This window comes from Pelobates fuscus, chromosome 2 (assembly GCF_036172605.1).
Source record: "Pelobates fuscus isolate aPelFus1 chromosome 2, aPelFus1.pri, whole genome shotgun sequence".
Taxonomy (NCBI): domain Eukaryota; kingdom Metazoa; phylum Chordata; class Amphibia; order Anura; family Pelobatidae; genus Pelobates; species Pelobates fuscus.
The window spans coordinates 213203118-213225372 of NC_086318.1; positions in this window are offsets into that span (position 1 = coordinate 213203118).

The window sequence follows — 22255 nt, forward strand, 5'->3', positions numbered from 1 at the left end:
TGCTGTTGAAGTACAGTATGAGATGTGTAAACAGCTTATAGTGGGTAAAGACCTTGCTCACCTGATTCAGAGCCAATTGGACCTGGCTCTGGAATTTACAGCTTGTGTGTCTCTACAAGGGGGGCACTTCCCTTCTTTGGTCCAGGAAGCAGTGTAAATGGAGTAGCACGGACTTGTAGTATAAAAATGTTACACTTAAGAAACAAAAATATTACAACATGTATCAAATATAAAATAAACGATAAAAGTCTAAAGTGTTCCAGTTCTGCCGAGACGTGTTTGCCGTCCATGTCAGTGCCAGCAGGGGGAGTGCCTGTAATGACATGTTCTCCCCCTGCTGCCTGAAAAATGTAAAAAAATAAAGTTAATAACAGTTTAAAATAAAATATATACTTAGATCATATATATACACTGTAATATACTGTATGTCTAAGTGTAATTTAATATTTGTATATATATATATATATATATATATATAATTATAAATATATATTAATATCAAAATACACATAGTATGATATTGATTAAATATATGTATAATTTTCATTATATATATATATATATATATATATATATATATATATATATATATACATAATATAAAATAAATAAATATGTAAATATGTTAAAAAATAACATTAAAAAATAAATACAAAATAAATACATTTATTTCATTTTTTTCACATTAAAATTCGCCAGGTTAGTTATGTTGCCTTTGAGACTGTACGGTAGCCCAGGAATGAAAATTACCCCCATAATGGCATACCGTTTTCAATAGTAGACAACCCAAGGTATTGCAAATGGGGTATGTTCAGTCTTTTATAGTAGCCACTTAGTCACAAACACTGGACAAAATTGGCGTTCTAATTAGTTTTTTGCATTTTTCACACACAAACATATATTAACACTTATTTTGGCAAGTGTTTGTGACTAAGTGGCTAGTAAAAAGGACTGGACATACCCCATTTGCAATACCTTGGGTTGTCTACTTTTGTAAATGGAGTGCCATCATGGGGGTAATTCTTATTCCTGGGCTACCATACGGTCTCAAAGGCAACATAACCAATCTGGCGAATTTCAATTTGAAAAAACTGAAAAATGTAACATGCTATATTTTACCCTGTAACGTCCCAAAACACCATAAAACCTGTACATAGGGGGTACTGTTTTACACGTGAGACATCGCTGAATACAAATATGTGTATTTTATTGCAGTAAAAGCAAACAGTATTATGACACTCACAGTTAAAATGTCATGTAGAACTAAAAACAAATTTTAAATTCATATTTTTTCCCATTTTTTTATATTTTATTCATATTAAATTATGTTTCATACTTAAATATTTGATGTTAAATTAAAGCTTTTTTCCCCCTGAATAAAATCATATATAATAAGTGTGGGTGCACATAATATGAAAGGGGTGAAATTACGCCTGAACAGGCATATAGCGCAAATTAAAGTTTTACATTTTGTTTTGAACACAATGTGTACATTTGGCTCAGTCCTTAAGGGGTTAAAGGCCAACACAACGTACAGAAACACTCAAATGAGAACACTACACATAGGTACACTACTGCACTCCAATGGCAACAGTACATACAAATGCACCCCTACACAAATACACCTCTACAAAAATGCGCTATATAAAAAACATACGTACATTCAAATGTACCAACACTGCACACAATTACAAGTATGCAAGGATTGGTAAATGGTAAATACCCACCTGTAGTGATGTCGCGAACATAAAATTTTCGGTTCGCGAACAGCGAACGCGTACTTCCGCAAATGTTCGCGAATGGGCGAACCGGGCGAACCGCCATAGACTTCAATGGGCAGGCGAATTTTAAAACCCACAGGGACTCTTTCTGGCCACAATAGTGATGGAAAAATTGTTTCAAGGGAACTAACACCTGGACTGTGGCATGCCGGAGGGGGATCCATGGCAAAACTCCCATGGAAAATTACATAGTTGATGCAGAGTCTGGTTTTAATCCATAAAGGGCATAAATCACCTAACATTCCTAAATTGTTTGGAATAACGTGCTTTAAAACATCAGGTATGATGTTGTATCGATCAGGTAGTGTAAGGGTTTCGCCCGCTTCACAGTGACAGACCAAACTCCCCGTTTAACGCACCGCAAACAACCGCAAACAACCGCAAACAGTCCATTTGCACAACCGCAAACTCCCCATTTGCACAAGGTTGGATACCAAACTAGACATGTCCCGTTCCTTGTCCTCAATAATGTCATTGAAGGTCTCTCTTCCTCCACCCAGGAAGCGGGAGATGGAAAAAGATGCTTGGTCGGTCCTCCTACTTCAAATTTGGGGCACTGCACGTGCAATCTAATGTGCCACCAGATAGGAGTGGTGTGTTAAGTAGTACTATTCCTATCAGTTTAATCCCTGTTACGTCCCCTATCAGGGGACGTGTATATAAGGCATCGATTTTAGGAAGCGGGAGATGGAAAAAGATGCTTGGTCGGTCCTCCTACTTCAAATTTGGGGCACTGCGCGTGCAATCTAATGTGCCACCAGATAGGAGTAGTGTGTTAAGTAGTACTATTCTTATCAGTTTATTCCCTGTTACGTCCCCTATCAGGGGACGTGTATATAAGGCATCGATTTTAGGAAGTGGGAGATGGAAAAAGATGCTTGGTCGGTCCTCCTACTTCAAATTTGGGGCAATGCGCGTGCAATCTAATGTGCCACCAGATAGGAGTAGTGTGTTAAATAGTACTATTCTTATCAGTTTAATCCATGTTACGTCCCCTATCAGGGGACGTGTATATAAGGCATCGATTTTAGGAAGCGGGAGATGGAAAAAGATGCTTGGTCGGTCCTCCTACTTCAAATTTGGGGCACTGCGCGTGCAATCTAATGTGCCACCAGATAGGAGTAGTGTGTTAAGTAGTACTATTCTTATCAGTTTAATCCCTGGTCCATCCCCTATCAGGGGACGTGTATATAAGGCATCGATTTTAGGAAGCGGGAGATGGAAAAAGATGCTTGGTCGGTCGTCCTACTTCAAATTTGGGGCACTGCGCGTGCAATCTAATGTGCCACCAGATAGGAGTAGTGTGCTTAGTAGTACGATTCTTATCAGTTTAATCCCTGTTACATCCCCTATGAGGGGACGTGTATATAAGGCATCGATTTTAGGAAGCGGGGGATGGAAAAAGATGCTTGGTCGGTCCTCCTACTTCAAATTTGGGGCACTGCGCGTGCAATCTAATGTGCCACCAGATAGGAGTAGTGTGTTAAGTAGTACTATTCTTATCAGTTTAATCCCTGTTACGACCCCTATCAGGGGACGTGTATATAAGGCATCGATTTTAGGAAGCGGGAGATGGAAAAAGATGCTTGGTCGGTCCTCCTACTTCAAATTTGGGGCACTGCGCGTGCAATCTAATGTGCCACCAGATAGGAGTAGTGTGTTAAGTAGTACTATTCTTATCAGTTTAATCCCTGTTACGACCCCTATCAGGGGACGTGTATATAAGGCATCGATTTTAGGAAGCGGGAGATGGAAAAAGATGCTTGGTCGGTCCTCCTACTTCAAATTTGGGGCACTGCGCGTGCAATCTAATGTGCCACCAGATAGGAGTAGTGTGTTAAGTAGTACTATTCTTATCAGTTTATTCCTTCGTTCGTCCCCTATCAGGGGACGTGTATATAAGGCATCGATTTTAGGAAGCGGGAGATGGAAAAAGATGCTTGGTCGGTCGTCCTACTTCAAATTTGGGGCACTGCGCGTGCAATCTAATGTGCCACCAGATAGGAGTAGTGTGCTTAGTAGTACGATTCTTATCAGTTTAATCCCTGTTACATCCCCTATGAGGGGACGTGTATATAAGGCATCGATTTTAGGAAGCGGGGGATGGAAAAAGATGCTTGGTCGGTCCTCCTACTTCAAATTTGGGGCACTGCGCGTGCAATCTAATGTGCCACCAGATAGGAGTAGTGTGTTAAGTAGTACTATTCTTATCAGTTTAATCCCTGTTACGACCCCTATCAGGGGACGTGTATATAAGGCATCGATTTTAGGAAGCGGGAGATGGAAAAAGATGCTTGGTCGGTCCTCCTACTTCAAATTTGGGGCACTGCGCGTGCAATCTAATGTGCCACCAGATAGGAGTAGTGTGTTAAGTAGTACTATTCTTATCAGTTTAATCCCTGTTACGACCCCTATCAGGGGACGTGTATATAAGGCATCGATTTTAGGAAGCGGGAGATGGAAAAAGATGCTTGGTCGGTCCTCCTACTTCAAATTTGGGGCACTGCGCGTGCAATCTAATGTGCCACCAGATAGGAGTAGTGTGTTAAGTAGTACTATTCTTATCAGTTTAATCCCTCGTTCGTCCCCTATCAGGGGACGTGTATATAAGGCATCGATTTTAGGAAGCGGGAGATGGAAAAAGATGCTTGGTCGGTCCTCCTATTTCAAATTTGGGGCACTGCGCGTGCAATCGAATGTGCCACCAGATAGGAGTAGTGTGTTAAGTAGTACTATTCTTATCAGCTTAATCCCTGTTACGTCCCCTATGAGGGGACGTGTATATAAGGCATCGATTTTAGGAAGCGGGAGATGGAAAAAGATGCTTGGTCGGTCCTCCTACTTCAAATTTGGGGCACTGCGCGTGCAATCTAATGTGCCACCAGATAGGAGTAGTGTGCTAAGTAGTACTATTCTTATCAGTTTAATCCCTGTTACGTCCCCTATGAGGGGACGTGTATATAAGGCAATGATTTTAGGAAGCGAGGGATGGAAAAAGATGCTTGGTCGGTCCTCCTATTTCAAATTTGGGGCACTGCGCGTGCAATCTAATGTGCCACCAGATAGGAGTAGTGTGTTAAGTAGTACTATTCTTATCAGTTTAATCCCTGTTATGTCCCCTATCAGGGGACGTGTATATAAGGCATCAATTTTAGGAAGTGGAAGATGGAAAAAGATGCTTGGTCGGTCCTCCTACTTCAAATTTGGGGCACTGCGCGTGCAATCTAATGTGCCACCAGATAGGAGTAGTGTGTTAAATAGTACTATTCTTATCAGTTTAATCCCTGTTACGTCCCCTATCAGGGGACGTGTATATAAGGCATCGATTTTAGGAAGCGGGAGATGGAAAAAGATGCTTGGTCGGTCCTCCTACTTCAAATTTGGGGCACTGCGCGTGCAATCTAATGTGCCACCAGATAGGAGTAGTGTGTTAAGTAGTACTATTCTTATCAGTTTAATCCCTCGTTCGTCCCCTATCAGGGGACGTGTATATAAGGCATCGATTTTAGGAAGCGGGAGATGGAAAAAGATGCTTGGTCGGTCCTCCTATTTCAAATTTGGGGCACTGCGCGTGCATTCTAATGTGCCACCAGATAGGAGTAGTGTGTTAAGTAGTACTATTCTTATCAGTTTAATCCCTGTTACGTCCCCTATGAGGGGACGTGTATATAAGGCATCGATTTTAGGAAGCGGGGGATGGAAAAAGATGCTTGGTCGGTCCTCCTACTTCAAATTTGGGGCACTGCGCGTGCAATCTAATGTGCCACCAGATAGGAGTAGTGTGTTAAATAGTACTATTCTTATCAGTTTAATCCCTGTTACGTCCCCTATCAGGGGACGTGTATATAAGGCATCGATTTTAGGAAGCGGGAGATGGAAAAAGATGCTTGGTCGGTCCTCCTACTTCAAATTTGGGGCACTGCGCGTGCAATCTAATGTGCCACCAGATAGGAGTAGTGTGTTAAGTAGTACTATTCTTATCAGTTTAATCCCTGTTACGTCCCCTATTAGGGGACGTGTATATAAGGCATCGATTTTAGGAAGCAGGAGATGGAAAAAGATGCTTGATCGGTCCTCCTACTTCAAATTTGGGGCACTGCACATGCAATCTAATGTGCCACCAGATAGGAGTGGTGTGTCCCCCTCATCAGTCCTTTTTTAGTCGAATGTATCGCCCACTGTCAGTCCCTTCGGGATCCATCCCTCATTCATCTTAATAAAGGTGAGGTAATCTAGACTTGTTGACCTAGGCGACTTCTCTTCTCAGTGACAATACCTCCTGCTGCACTGAAGGTCCTTTCTGACAGGACACTTGAAGCAGGGCAGGCCAGAAGTTCTATCGCAAATTGGGATAGGTCAGGCCACAGGTCAAGCCTGAACACCCAGTAGTCAAGGGGTTCATCGCTCCTCAGAGTGTCGATATCTGCAGTTAAGACGAGGTAGCCTGCTACCTGTCGGTCGAGTCGTTCTCTGAGAGTGGACCCCGAAGGGCTGTGGCGAAGCATAGGACTTAAAAAGCTCTGCATGTCCTCCATCAACAACACGTCTGTAAAGCGTCCTGTCCTTGTCGGCGTGGTCGTGGGAGGAGGAGAATTACTTTCACCTCTTCCCCTGTTAGATTCCCGTTGTGCTGTCACATAACCTTTATACGCTATGTATAGCATACTTTTTAATTGATTTTGGAACTGCTGCATCCTTTCCGACTTGCCGTAATTCGGTAACATTTCAGGCACTTTCTGCTTATACCAGGGGTCTAGTAGCGTGGACACCCAGTACAGGTCGTTCTCCTTCAGTCTTTTTATACGAGGGTCCTTCAACAGGCACAAGAGCATGAAAGACCCCATTTGCACAAGGTTCGATGCCGAGCTACTCATGGCCTGTTCCTCGTCCTCAGTGATCTCTCTGAATGTATGTTCTTCCCCCAAGCCACGTACAACACCACGGGTACCAGATAGCTGACAATGAGCACCCTGGGATGCCTGTTGTGGTTGGTCTTCCTCCTCCTCCTCAAAGCCACATTCCTCCTCTGACTCCTCTTCCTCACATTCCTCTTCCAGCGTTGCTGCAGGTCCAGCAAGCTATGCTGATAAGGCTGTTTCTGGTGGTGATGGTGACCACAACTCTTCCTCTTCACGTTCATCTACGGCCTGATCCAGCACTCTTCGCAGGGCATGCTCCAGGAAGAAAACAAATGATATGATGTCGCTGATGGTGCCTTCGGTGCGACTGACTAGGTTTGTCACCTCCTCAAAAGGACACATGAGCCTACAGGCATTGCGCATGAGCGTCCAGTAACGTGGCAATAAAATTCTCAGCTCCGCAGAGGCTGTCCTAGCACCCTGGTCATTCAAATACTCATTAACGGCTTTTTCTTGTTGGAGCAGGCGGTTGAACATTAGGAGTGTTGCATTCCAACGTGTCGGACTGTCGCAAATCAAGCGCCTCACTGGCATGTTGTTTCGCCGCTGGATATCGGAAAAGTGCGCCATGGCCGTGTAGGAACGCCTGCAATGGCCACACACCTTCCTGGCCTGCTTAAGGACGTCCTGTAAGCCTGGGTACTTATGCACAAAGCATTGTACGATCAGATTACACACATGTGCCATGCACGGCACATGTGTCAACTTGCCCAAATGCAATGCCGCCAACAAATTTCTCCTAACTCCTCTGACAGATCAAGTGAAGCGGCTGTAGTGCTAGTGTTGGTGGTGGCGGCAGGCGAGCGAGTGGTAACTTGAGAGGTGCCCGAAGCTAAGCTGGAGGAGGATGGTGCTTCAAGGTTCTGAGCGGAAGCTGTAGAAGATTGGGTGTCCTGTGTTAGCCAGTCAACTATGTCCTCAGAACTTTTCGAGTTCAGGGTACGTGGCCTCTGAACAATGGTCATTATTCTAAGGCCAAAGGGAATCACAGCACCACGACCACGACGGCCCCTGCGGGGTGGCCTGCCTCTGCCTGTCATATTTTTTTCGATTAGTGGTACTATGCGTGCAAACTACTGTTACAACAGATATGAGTGGCACTGGTGTGACACTGTGCCCTGGCAGGCCCTGAAACGCACACTCATGAAGGAAACTGACTGCTATTATATTACAGTCCAAAAAGTTTAGGTTTTTTTTTAAATGCAAGCTATTGGGACACCAGATATGAGTGGTGGCACTGGGCAAATGGGCACAGTATCTGCTGTGAGCCTGACACACACACTGGGAGACAACTAACTGCTATTCAATCTATTACAGTTTTTTTTTTTTAAGTATACACTACTGTTACACCAGATATGAGTTGCACTGGTGTGACACTGTGCCTTGTCAGGCCCTGAAACGCACACTCGTAAGGGAAACTGACTGCTATTATATTACAGTCCAAAGAGTTTTGTTTTTTTTTAAATGCAAGCTATTGGGACACCTGAGTGAGTGGTGGCACTGGGCAGGCCCTGAAACGCACACTAGTGAAAGAAACTGACTGCTATTATATTACAGTCCAAAGAGTTTTTTTTTTTTTTTTAATGCAAGCTATTGGGACACCAGAGTGAGTGGTGTCACTGGGCAGGCCCTGAAATGCACACTAGTGAAGGAAACTGACTGCTAATATATTACAGTCAAAAAAGGTTTTTTTTTTTTTTTAAATGCAAGCTATTGTGACACCAGTGAGTGAGTGGTGGCACTGGGCAAGTGGGCACAGTATATGCTGTGAGCCTGACACACAGGCTGGAAGGCAGGCAACTGCAATTACATTACACAGAAAAAAAATCAGACTGATGTTCTAGCCCTAAAAAGGGCTTTTTGGGGTGCTGTCCTTACAGCAGAGATCAGATGAGTCCGTCAGGACTGTAGTGGACACTAAATACACTAGCCTAGCTATCAATTTTCCTATCAAATCAGCAGCAGCTACACTTCCCCTACTCTCACTAAGAATGCAGCTTCACAATGAATGTAAAATGGATGCTGTCCAGGAGGTGGGAGGATCTGAGAGGGATGGTCTGCTGCTGATTGGCTGGAATGTGTCTGCTGACTGTGAGGTACAGGCAGGGTCAAAGTTTACTCAATGATGACGAATAGGGGGCAGATCGAACAGCACATGTGTTCGCCATCCGTGGCGAATGTGAACAAGCAATGTTCGCCTGGAACTATTCGCCAGCGAACAGTTCGGGACATCACTACCCACCTGTTATAGCAACATTGGAGTTGTACAACAGATGCTGATCTATCTTTTGGCTACTCTTGCACTAGAGGGGGCCCAAAACACTTTCTTGCACCAGGGCCCTCATTGCATTAGTTCCGCCACTGGATAGAACTTCAGATATGCCTGTATCTGGCTCTGTCAGAGAGATTTCTGTAGATGTTGAAGTATTTCTCTATTCTTCTTATTCTTATTTATTTATGTTCTAACCTCTTCACTAAACCATCAGTTTAATAAACAGAGATTTTCATACGTTTTACATGGAGAGGTCTGCACAATTGTTATGTCACCTGTGAATGATATTGACTAGTCTGTCAATCTTTCCTTAGGTATATCCACCCATTCATAATCTCATTTGCAGAACTGTTGCATTGGTTTTAGATGGCAAACTTCTAGATGGCAAGTCACATAATCCAGAGTAATGACAAGTATATACTGTTGCCCCTACGTGATTTTTCTAGATGTTCTGCTAAGTCATTGCCAATTATTTTAAAAGGAGCTGATACTTACGATATGAACATCAATACATTTATAGTAGTGAAAAATCATGGTCAATGAAACCTAATATGAACTCTCTCTTTATTTTTCTTAGCTCCCACGTTTTATTATATTAAATCCAAATATTACTTTTTGGGGGAATTTTAGGCCTTGGTTTAATAAGCTTTACCAATGATTCAATACTGTTAAAAAACTTTTCAATTATTTACCTACAAAAATTTCAATATACCTTAATGGTGACTTCTGCAGATAAATAATTTGTAACTTTTTTTTTAACAGTATTTAATAATTCTGAAAGCTTATAAAATCAAGGCGTCAGGTCTTGATTGATTATTGTTGGGTAAGCTTTTCAAATGACTTAATATTATTGAATAAACTCTAAAAAATATTTCATCAAAATATTAAAATATCAAAACACACAGACAGAAAATTCCAGGGTACAAATAATTCTTCAACAGTATCTAAGACACTTATTTTCTACACAATATATATTAGATCATTGATTACTTCGAAATAAGGAGACGACAATGGATTTTCCAGCTGTGTAGCAGCAATTTTTATAACCTTAATAATATTTTTGTGCTTCAGCTGAAGTGGAATTATCCCCATTGGGCTCTCTTTAAATTACAAGGGCTAATCACCAGATTCAACAATCATCTTTATCTGGAAGTACTTTGCTCAGCTAACACAATTTTCTACTAGTTGGTCCCCTACTAACACTGCACTGTATATCTTCATTTTTCAAAACATTACAAGTCAAGTCAATTTCAGAAAAAGAAACACATAATAATATATTTTTTTTGTTTTCTGTTTATTACCTACCTGACTTTTCTGACAATGCCTATAATTCAAGAAATTTGGACAAATCTGTCCCTGTTGCCACCTCATGGGCTAACTACAGTACTACACCCAATCCATTGAGTTTTAATACTGATTTTATTTGTATGTCTAAGTAAACACATATAATTCCTATTATGTTAATAATCCATAACCAAACTACTACAGATTTTGACACCAAGTTGACAATACTTCCGAATCAGTGGTTTAGACCATCTACTATTCACATTCACACAAAACTAGGAAGAATCACAATCATTAGCAGAATTGTGTCCCCTTGTTATTTCATCTACTGTGGTGGATAGGTTCCTCTTTAAGTGCACATTATCTGACTATATAACCAACCTGATTACACTTAAAACAATGTTTCACATAGTTAGCGACTTTTCTAGGTGGTCTATACTTAAAGGTTCTTCCGCTGATGTCTTGGATATAAACCCAATGATTTCTAACTCCCCTTATACCCTGAACAGTCCTAAAAGTTCTTGAGGAACTCTTTGTCTTCATATTGTGGGGTTGTTCTGCTGGCTGCAAAGCATCCTCTACAGTGATATATTTATCCACCAGAGCAATCAGATGGTCTACAATATCAGGATCTCCTTCACTGACTTACCTTCACTGTATACATATTAAAAGCAGTCCATCATCATGATTTTCACAATTTGAGCTGTTAAATTGAAACCATTTTCTGATGAGGGGTATAAGATAAAACATTTAAGATCATGGAGCTTTGGAAGGCAAATACATTTAAGCATAAACTGTGCTGATACTGCAAGAGAAGATACTACTCTGGTACTCTACATGGAGAATTGTCTTTTTTTAAAGCATGAGGACTAATGTACACCTAAATTCCAAATATTAGGCACCCTCTGATTCTGTAATTAAGGTTTGGGAGCAGACTGAATTCCAAGGGTACCTTTCTTTGGCCCTTCCTATATATATATATATATATATATATATTGTATATATTGTAACATTGTATATAGTTAATACAATGCTAAACAAAAATCTTGCTTTTCCCACAGAAACCACAAATTTGTAGTGATGTTACTACTGCAAAGGATTCTCGGTGGGCATATGCAAATCAGCTTAATAAAGAATCACATTTTAAACATGAGTCTGTGTTTGCTGTATACAACAGCTTTGATTTGCATTGACAATGAAACAGTTGTCCATGATTGGTTCACTGGCTTTGCATCTTTTCTTAAGTTGTGTTTCAAAGCTGTTGTATACAGCAAACACTGACTGAAAGGAATCCATTTTTAAAATGTAATGAGGCAAAAATTTGATTCTTTGTTAAACTAATTTGCTACCTAGGCTACCTAGTCCATGTTTTTAAATACTATTAAATACTTTATAATCAAATATGTTTTTAATAAATTAATTATATTAAGCTCATTCTGGTAAAACTTGAACCTGGAGACATAAGCTATTTTAAATATGATTGGACATTCACAGGTTTTATCCTATTTGTATACCCTCTTGTTTTTAAAATCTCCCCCACATTTTTTTTGTTTCTTTTGTTCATGCCGACAGAGTGGAGTCCAACTATGCTAGGAGCAAGAGTATTGGAAACTGAAAATTGTGGACTCAATTTAGTTGAATTATTCTTGATAATTTTCCATTTTGTATAATGTTCTTAAGTTTGCTTTGATTTGGCGCAACCTGTGTTTTCCTTTTGTAATATTTGCTTTGCCTCCATTTGAAGGTGTCCACCTTTTATCAGACCCCTGCATTTTTTATTTTATTTTTTATTAATCTTGTTCATTCTTTTGTTCAGTAGCAATTTCAGAATTTTTTTATAATTCCTGCGTTTAATGCAACTTGACTTTAATTTAGCTGGTAATAAATAAAATTAATTTTATAAGAAACAAAATGGCCCGTAGTTTTGGCTGAATTTCATAGAGAGAAATTTAGCCTTTTGTAAATTATCCTTGTAGAAACAAGGTTTTTCATTTGTTAATAACATTTGTCTATCTTCTTGCTTTTCTATGTGAGCTGTGCTACAAAACTCCAAATTTGTTTGTTTTACAAACATACACGTATTGATGCAAGCAATTTGTATTGATATATTTAGCAGGGTTTGTTGCAGGAATGAGAGCAAGGCTAAGAAAAACTACAATTTCAGTATAAGATTTTGAACTGCCTCAGTCAGGAGGGTTGTGATTGCTTGTCGAAATAAATAATTAATAAAGCAATATTTTTTAATGCCATTGCTAGCTTTAAGACTTAAAAAATTCACCATTTTCCCATAGTAAAAAAAAAGAAAATTCTGCTGCAAAGATAAGCTGTAAGAATGATCTCTAACACAGCACATGGAAATGTCTTTAATATATCACAACAGTAGGCTGTGGTTTATCAGTATATAAACTAGTATTGTGTTCCTTTCTCTGGTTTCTTAGTTAAAATAAAAATATGTTTTATTTGTTGCAAATGACAACAAATAACGCTTTGAAATTAATTTCTGAAAGTTATTTGTGTCACATAAGTGAATGTCACGCATGTTTTTGTTCTTCATTCTGATATTTTGAGCATAGATTGCCTTTAATTGTTACCCAAAATTACAATTAGATTGCTGATGTTCTGAGTTTTGAAATAAACATTCTGTATATATCTTTGTATATAAATAAAGATTTCATTTTTTTATATTACTGTATTTTTCATCAATCCCTTTTAGACCTTTATTTGAAAGAATATTTTGGGGAAAGTGTATGAGAGATTAGACATTGTGCCTTGTTCAGTAAATTCAATTAGTTGGCATCAATTAGCATCTATTTTCCGAAGGCTGCTGCAATTCAAAAGACTGCTATTGTAAAATATAATTATGCCCTGAGCCTACACTTACAGTTGTACTCTGCTACTGTTTTATAGCATTTTTTAGCAAGACTTACAGACTTAACAGGGTTATTCACTAAAAGAGTGGATATTTTCCTGATTAAAAAAATCCACAAAAATGGAAAATTACAGAATTCTGGTCAGCTAGAGTAAACAATCAGTGGTTTCACATCTACATTTCATACAAAGTAAAAGATTCAGAAAATTCAAAGAGCACCAATATTAATACAATTGTGAACCAAATGCATGCATCAGGATGTCCACTCATAAATTATCATTCACTAAAGTTTTTGGCCCACTGACAGTGCTAGCAGGCTGTAGGCAAATAGTTAAAACCCTTGGCAGCACAAGGGTTAATTATGTGGTGGCTAGCCAGTGCATGCTAGCCCGCCACCACATTAGAAATAAATATATAAATAAAAACTCCATATGACCCCCATATTGCTGTAATGGAGTTTTAAACCTTCCTATGCTCCAATTGCCATGCAGGTGATGGGTGCATGTCTACTAAGTATTTAAAACTCCAAACTCAGCAGCCATTGGTTTGCATAAACCACCCTCATAGTAATACAGGAATCTTTTTGATTTCAATTATTTATTTAGTTTTAATTATTTCATATGATACTGCCAGTAGGCAAATAGTTCATTTTTTTTAAATCCGTTCCTGCATTTGAAGCATCCATCCTTGATTGAAGCATTTGGATTTGGTTTTGCCGATAATTGTTTGGCTTCCCCAATATAAAATAGGTTTTTATGATCAGTTAAGATCGTTATTGGAGGTCCCTTCCAACAGATGTCACAAAATAAACTCAAGCAGTTCTCTGTCTCCTATTTTGTATCTCTTTTCTGTATCTGACAGTTTTTTAGTATATAATCCACAAGGACTGATCTGGGTTTTTTCTTTGAGACAGTATTGCTACTACTCCTGTCAAAAGCTTAACTAGAAACCACCGGGCCCTGGTGTGAAAATTTCCCTTGGGCTCTCCCAATGTATGTCATCCTCCTTCCCACCACTTCATGTGTCTAATTCCCCATCCCACCAGCCCCTCCACAGGTCTCATCCCCCACCAGCCCCTCCACTGTCTCATGACCCCCACCAGGCCCTCCACATGTCTTATTCCCCCCATTCCTCCATGTGTTTAATTCCTTCCCAGCCCCTCCACATGTCTCATTCTCCGCCTTGCCTCTCCACATGTCTCATTCCCGCCCAGCACCTTTACAATCCCCCATGTGTCTCTCCAACCTCCCAGCTCCTCTATGTGTCTCTTGCACATCACAGCCCCATGTATCTTTCCCACCCCAAACCCTTCCATGTGTCCCACTCATGCATTTGACAGACACACACACTGACAGCCATGACACACGCACAATGACATACACACACATACACATGCTGACAGACGCACGCTGACAGACACACGCTGACAGACACACACACACACTGACAGACACACAAACTGACAGACACACACACAAACTTACAGACACAAATAAACTGACAGACACACACACACACATACTGACAGGCACACACACACACACTGACAGACACAGACACAAACTGACAGACACAAACAAACTGACAGACACACACACACACACACACACACACACTGACAGATGCACACACCCTGACAGATGCACACACACTGAAAGACACACACAAACTGACAGACCCACACCCAGAAAGACACACACAAACTCACAGACACACACACTGACAGACACACACACCCTGAAAGACACACACACAAACTGACAGACACACACACACACACAAACTGACAGACACACATTCACACATTCTTGCACACTCTCACAAATAAATGTTACTATTTTGAGTCCCATCCAGCCTCCCTACTTTTGGGAGAACTGGTCTGGATCCTGTCCATGGGGCTGTGCTGTGACAGTTCCCCTCTCCTTCCGCGCGCTGTTTAGTATGCCGGCACTGGAATGACGTCATATTCCTTCTCCTGGCATCACAGAGGGTGCAAAGGAGGAGAGAGGAACTATCAGATCAGTGTGTTATGGGCATATGCAAATATAACAAATGTTTAGAATGAAAGTTGTATTTGTTAAACTGTGTACTTTGTCTTTAAGAAATTCAGCAAACTGACAATTTGTTAGAAATTGAAAATATTGCTTCTCAGACAATGTTTCTTTAATAAATTGCCTCTTACCCATATTCAGGGAATATGGTGTTCAGACTTTAGGATGCCATCTTGTCCTAGGTTAATGTAACAGCAAGTCAGGGAATTTCCCATGTCATGTGCACCCTTAAGTTTTAGTCCAAACATAGATAAGATGTTCCCATGTGAAATGACCGAGTTATGGCCTTGTGTCTTTGCCAAGTTCAGTTAGGTCCTAACTGGGCTCAGTCCAGAGAGTCCCCCCAAAGAAGAAGACCGATCGCCGGCGGGGGAATGCAGAGATCGGTAAGTACATGGGAGAGGGAGGGTAAGGGTTAATTTTATTTATTTCATTTTTTATTTATTTAGATTTTTTTTTTACTATTTACTGAGTGCCTTGACCCCTTGAGGCACTCAGCAGAGACAGAGCATCAGAGGCCTGCCTGAAGGCATCCTATGCTCTGTCTCGCTGCCGGGCTCCTGTGGCCCCCGGCAGTGAGAGGGGTATTACAGCGTTGCCTCAACCACTGCCCCAAAACATTTGAATTCAAACATTTAAAGAGCCATGACATCATCAGCATCATGACATCCGGGCAACGGGACAGAGAAGGTCCTCTTCCACCTGCAGGTTGTCCACAAGCTCTGTCCTAGCCTGAGCAACAACAGGTACCCTGACATGACATCAGGATTGTAGTAAACACCCTGATTTTTACTATTAAAGAGAGAGAAGATAAAGATCCTATTAAAAGTAAAAAGAAAGAGAGAATTTTGGTTTACAGCCATCAAAGTTTACAACTGCTGCGTTAAATAACATTTTATTAGCATATTATTGACTAAAGGTGTGACTGGGGCTTAGCTTACGGCCTCACTAAGATATCAACCCAATAAACCATTTGGTTTAAACTGATCCAATACTAGCTAGGAGAAGAGGGTAGGTAGCCTTGAAAATACCTGCTACTGTAGGAGTGAGGAGGGTACCAAGGTATTTAAGGCCAGAGGGAGCACAGCAAAATCTAGTAAATTGTGAGATAAGTGTTTTGAGATCCTTTTTTTCCAGTCACCTGCAGCTTCAAACAGACTGGGTCAGTAATAGAAATTAAAAAATCATTAGTGAATGCCAAATCCTACCCCAACACATATTTGTTTCAATGAATCAGAGGATTCCAGAGAATAGCTTGTAAGACATTTTCCATTGTCAGTACGAAGAGCAGGGGTGACAAAGGACAACCCTGTCTTGTGTTATTGGTTGTTGTCTAGTATTGGCCATTAACCCTTACATGGGCTGACGGTCCAAAGTGAGTGTATCCAGTGTTTGAATCTCACCCCAATGCCTCTATAGTGAGGAATAGAAAGGACCCGGGCACACTGTCAAAAGCTTTCTCCATGTCAATTGATAGGAGTATTGTGGAGGTTTTAGTTACATTAGCCCAAAGGATTATATTAAGTATTTTTGCAGTGTTGTCATTGGATTCTCTGGGAATAAAACCAGCCTGGTCAAAGTGGACAAGTCTAGGCAAAAGTGATTTGAGGCGAAGAGCCATGATGTTTGTAACGGATTGACGGGCACCCCGACTGGGTACCTCCGTTGATGGATGCTCCTAGCGCTTCCTGAGGACTCCAAGCACTGCAGCAGACACCACAACCACCTAACCAGAGAAGCATATGAATGCTCTCAAGCATATGAATGCTGTAAACAGCTGAACAGGAAAAGCATTCAATCAGCTTACACTCCTGGCAATAAGCATACAATCCAATTCCCCCAATAACGAGACGACACTTCGTTTTGAGGTCAAAGCAGAACTAACTGTACTGGCACATACAGCCTCTTTTATTCCCAATTTACAAACATAGTACTGCCCACAGGGTTTTACAGAACAACCAATCAATACATACAATACACACAAACACTCCCACACAAAATCCTCCCCTCTGCCTGTGATATGATTACTGAACACAATGGGTAATATAATTATCACAGACAGTGAAATACAGTTTTATAAAACATATCACAGGGACCCCAAAATATGCAATAACACCTTATAATAAAATAATTACTGTATAATGTGTCCCCTGTTGTATAGTTTAAAACTACTGCACGATGTCTTTGTGCACCAAATACCGGTGAGATGGCACCGTGTAGAAAAGTCACAGCAGTGTCTGTGAGTTAAAATGGCCACCATCCATTGTTCTCACCATGTGCCTCTGATACATGAAATGGTGACCACACAGTAACTCTACAGTATGTCCCCAGATGGTTCTTAAAGGGCCAGTAGCAGCATAATACAAAGCAACATGCCCAAATCCTGTATTTAAAGGGTCAAATCTCCCAGGGGCCATAGTCAATAGGTAGGAGGCGGGCAAACAGGTTTATCCAATGCCCAGTGGAAAGGTTGGTTCCGCCACAATGTTAGAGACAATCTTTAAGTCAGTGTTTATCAGATAGATTGGCTGAAAATTGCTATTATAGGGCTTATTTAAGGATGCAGTCAAGTACTCCAGAATAAAGAAGGAATAAGGGTGCGCTTAAAACAAGTGGAAAATAAAATAAAATAAAAAATGTTGAAAAATACTAGAGAGTAATAGCAGCGGTACCTAATAGTCCGAATATAAATAGTCCAAATATGCAGGTGATATCCTAGTAGTACATAAAATGGTATGTAAAGTCCCAGATGTATGTCTGCAACTTGGAAGTGGATATGTGGAAAAAATAGAAGACAAAGAAAACTCCAATGGTGTAGTATGAACGATAAATACATTTGTGTATATAATAGTGGAACTACGCTCAATATTTAGATCTTAAATCCAGCTCTGGTATGAATGGCACGAAGTGGAATAATCCCCACTCAAGGATATATGGTGCTCCTCTTATGTTCTTTAGTAGAATAATTTGGTGGAGTAGTCCAGCACCATATATCCTTGAGTGGGGATTATTCCACTTCGTGCCATTCATACCAGAGCTGGATTTAAGCTCTGAATATTGTGAGTAGTTCTACTATTATATACACAAATGTATTTATCATTCATACTACACCATTGGAGTTTTCTTTGTCTTCTGGTTTTTCCACATATCCACTTCCAAGTTGCGGACATACATCTAGGACTTTACATACCATTTTATGTAATACTAGGACTACCACCTGCATATTTGGACTATTTATATTTGGACTATTAGGTACCGCTGCTATTACTCTCTAGTATTTTAAAAAAAAAATATATATATTTTCCACTTGTTTTAGGCGCACCCTTATTCCTTCTTTTATTTTCTCCATTGTATTCTAAGGGGTTCAGAGGGAATTCCCCTTTTCTATAGGTGTGCTGCCTTGTTGTCATATTCCTTGTTTTCCTATCAGCGCTGACATATTCCTTCCTGATCTCGATTACATTCCAAGTACTCCAGAATAGTTTGGGCTATATTTTATCTATTTTAGTATTTGTTCCTGGTTACCAGATGGTTTAGGTAGGTAATACAATTCTTGATAAAATGAACAGAATGCCTGTGCTATGGTTTCTGTAGAGACATGGTAGATGTTGTCCTGTTTAACTGGTTTGACTATAAATGAGGCTTGGTGTCTGTTTTTGACACCCTCACTAAAAGTTTGCTGCATCTGTTGCCGTGTGAGTAAAAACTGCTGCGAGTGAGTTGCATAAATGCAGATATATTGAGTAAACTATGGGGTTCAATGCAGAGAACTTCAGGTGCTTTAAAGTCTCAGGAGATAACTTATGTGCTGAGTTAGCTCTTGTATTCTTGCACTCTTTTTATTGAGCATTCCCAAGTTCATCAGGACATTCCCAAGTTCATCAGTGATGTGGACTCTACATTTGTATTTTCTTGGAAATATTTGTTCAGAGAGGGGAGACCCTATCACTCTAGGGTCATCTAGTAATGCCTGGTTGAGTCGCCAGTGAGGTGCAAAACAGGTGACCCCCTGAAGTGACAGAAGAATATAAGCATGAGCATGGTCAGTCCAGGTGATATTACCAATCGAGGTCCCCTGCAGCAAGTGCAAGTGTTTTAGTGGAATAAAGAACATGATAAGTGTCAAATAGCTATGTGAGGAGTGAAAATGAAGTCTCTACCTGTTGGGTTCACCGCTCTCCAGCCAGTTGGTAGGAGTGTAGCATTTTCAGCAGGAGTATTCTTAAAAAGCTGATGCTTTTTCTGATGCTTCAAAGAGTCCCTGTCTGTTGAAGTTCTCTCAGTTGCTTGATACAGAACTATATTCCAGTCTCCTCCGATTTCCAGAATCTTTCTCTGGAACATTAAACCCCTTACATTCAGTAAAAATATTTAAGTTGAGCCAACATGTGGTGAGTAAACCATGATAGTGTTTGATTTGCACAAAAGGCAATCCCCAACCTGTACTCGATTGTTCAAAAGGAAGTAATGGCATGTCTGGCACACAGTGTTGGGGCAAGGGTCCATCTGACCATTGATACCTGGTCTGCAAAGCATGGTCAGGGCAGGTATATCACCTACACTGCGCATTGGGTAAACCTGCTGACGGCTGCCAAGCATGGAATGCGTGGCTCTGCAGAGGAGTTGGTGACACGGCCACGACTTCCAGGCAGGCCTGCTGCCACCTCCTCTACTCCTCCTACTCCATCCTCTTCCATAACCTCCTCAGCTGAGTCATCTTCTGCTGCTGCGTCTTGCTCCACATCAATGGCACCCCCCCAGCTCCCAGGTACTATAAAACATCCCGGATACGACAGTGTCACGCCGTCTTGGGGTTGACTTGCATGAAAGCAGAGAGTCACACCGGACAAGCAATCATGTCCGCCCTGAACGCATAGGTGGATCAGTGGCTGACTCCGCACCAACTGGAGAGCGGCAAAGTGGTTTGTGACAATGGAAGAAATTTGTTGGCGGCATTGAATTTGGGCAAGTTGACACATGTGCCGTGCATGGCACATGTATGTAATCTGATCATACAATGCTTTGCATAAGTACCCAGGCTTACAGGACGCCCTGAAGCAGGCCAGGAAGGTGTGTGGCCATTTCAGGCGTTCCTACATGGCCATGGCGCACTTTTCAGATATCCAGTGGCGAAACAACATGTCAGTGAGGCGCTTGATTTGTGACAGCCCGACACGTTGGAATTCAACACTCCTAATGTTCAAAAGCCTGCTCCAACAAGAAAAAGCCGTTAACAACTATTTGTATGACCGGGGTGCTAGGACAGCCTCTGCGGAGCTGGGAATTTTTTTGCCACGTTACTGGACGCTCATTCGCAATGCCTGTAGGCTCATGCGTCCTTTTGAGGAGGTGACAAACCTAGTCAGTCGCACCGAAGGCACCATCAGCAACATCATACCATTTGTTTTCTTCCTAAAGCGTGCCCTGCGAAGAGTGCTGGATCAGGTCGTAGATGAGCGTGAAGAGGAAGAGGAAGAGTTGTGGTCACCATCACCACCAGAAACAGCCTTATCAGCATCGCTTGCTGAACCTGCGGCAAAGCTGGAAGAGGATTGTGAGGAAGAGGAGTCAGAGGAGGAATGTGGCTTTGAGGAGGAGGAGGAAGACCAACCACAACAGGCATCCCAGGGTGCTCGTTGTCACCTATCTGGTACCTGTGGTGTTGTACATGGCTGGGGGGAAGAACATACCTTCAGTGACATCACTGAGGACGAGGAACGGGACATGAGTAGCTCGGAATCCAACCTTGTGCAAATGGGGTCTTTCATGCTGCCGTGCCTGTTGAGGGACCCTCGTATAAAAAGGCTGAAGGAGAACGACCTGTACTGGGTGTCCACGCTACTAGACCCCCGGTATAAGCAGAAAGTGCCTGAAATGTTACCGAATTACGGCAAGTCGGAAAGGATGCAGCAGTTCCAAAATAAATTAAAAAGTATACTTTACACAGCATATAAGGGTGATGTCACAGCACAACGGGAATCTAACAGGGGAAGAGGTGAAAGTAATCCTCTTCCTCCTACGACCACGCCAGCAAGGACAGGACGCTTTACAGACGTGTTGTTGATGGAGGACATGCGGAGCTTTTTAAGTCCTGCGCATCGCCACAGCCCTTCGGGGTCCACCCTTAGAGAATGACTCGACTGACAGGTAGCAGACTACCTCACCTTAACTGCAGATATCGACACTCTGAGGAGCGGTGAACCCCTTGACTACTGGGTGTGCAGGCTTGACCTGTGGCCTGAGCTATCCCAATTTGCAATAGAACTTCTGGCCTGCCCCGCTTCAAGTGTCCTGTCAGAAAGGACCTTCAGTGCAGCAGGAGGTATTGTCACTGAGAAGAGAAGTCACCTAGGTCAAAAAAGTCTAGATTACCTCACCTTTATTAAGATGAATGAGTGATGGATCCCGAAGGGACTGACATTGGGATGATACATTCAACTAAAAAAGGCCTGATGAGGGGGACGTAACAGGGATTAAACTAATAAGAATAGTACTACCTAACAGACCACTCCTATCTGGTGGCACATTAGATTGCACGCGCAGTGCCCCAAATTTGAAGTAGGAGGACCGACCAAGCATCTTTTTCCATCTCCCGGTTCCTAAAATCGATGCCATATACACGTCTCCTGATAAGGGACGTAACAGGGATTAAACTGATAAGAATAGTATTACTTAACACACCACTCCTATCTGGTGGCACATTAGATTACACGCGCAGTGCCCCAAATTTGAAGTAGGAGGACCAACCAAGCATCTTTTTCCATCTCCCGGTTCCTAAAATCGATGCCATATACACGTCACCTGATAGGGGACGTAACAGGGATTAAACTTATAAGAATAGTACTACTTTACACACCACTCCTATCTGGTGGCACATTATATTGCATGCGCAGTTCCCTCAAATTTGAAGTAGGAGGACCGACCAAGCATCTTTTTCCATCTCCCGGTTCCTAAAATCGATGCCATATACCCGTCCCCTGATAGGGGACATAACAGGGATTAAACTGATAGGAATAGTACTACTTAACACATCTTATAATAACGCAGAGAGAGGCAATGCAGAGAGAGGAGTCTGAAGA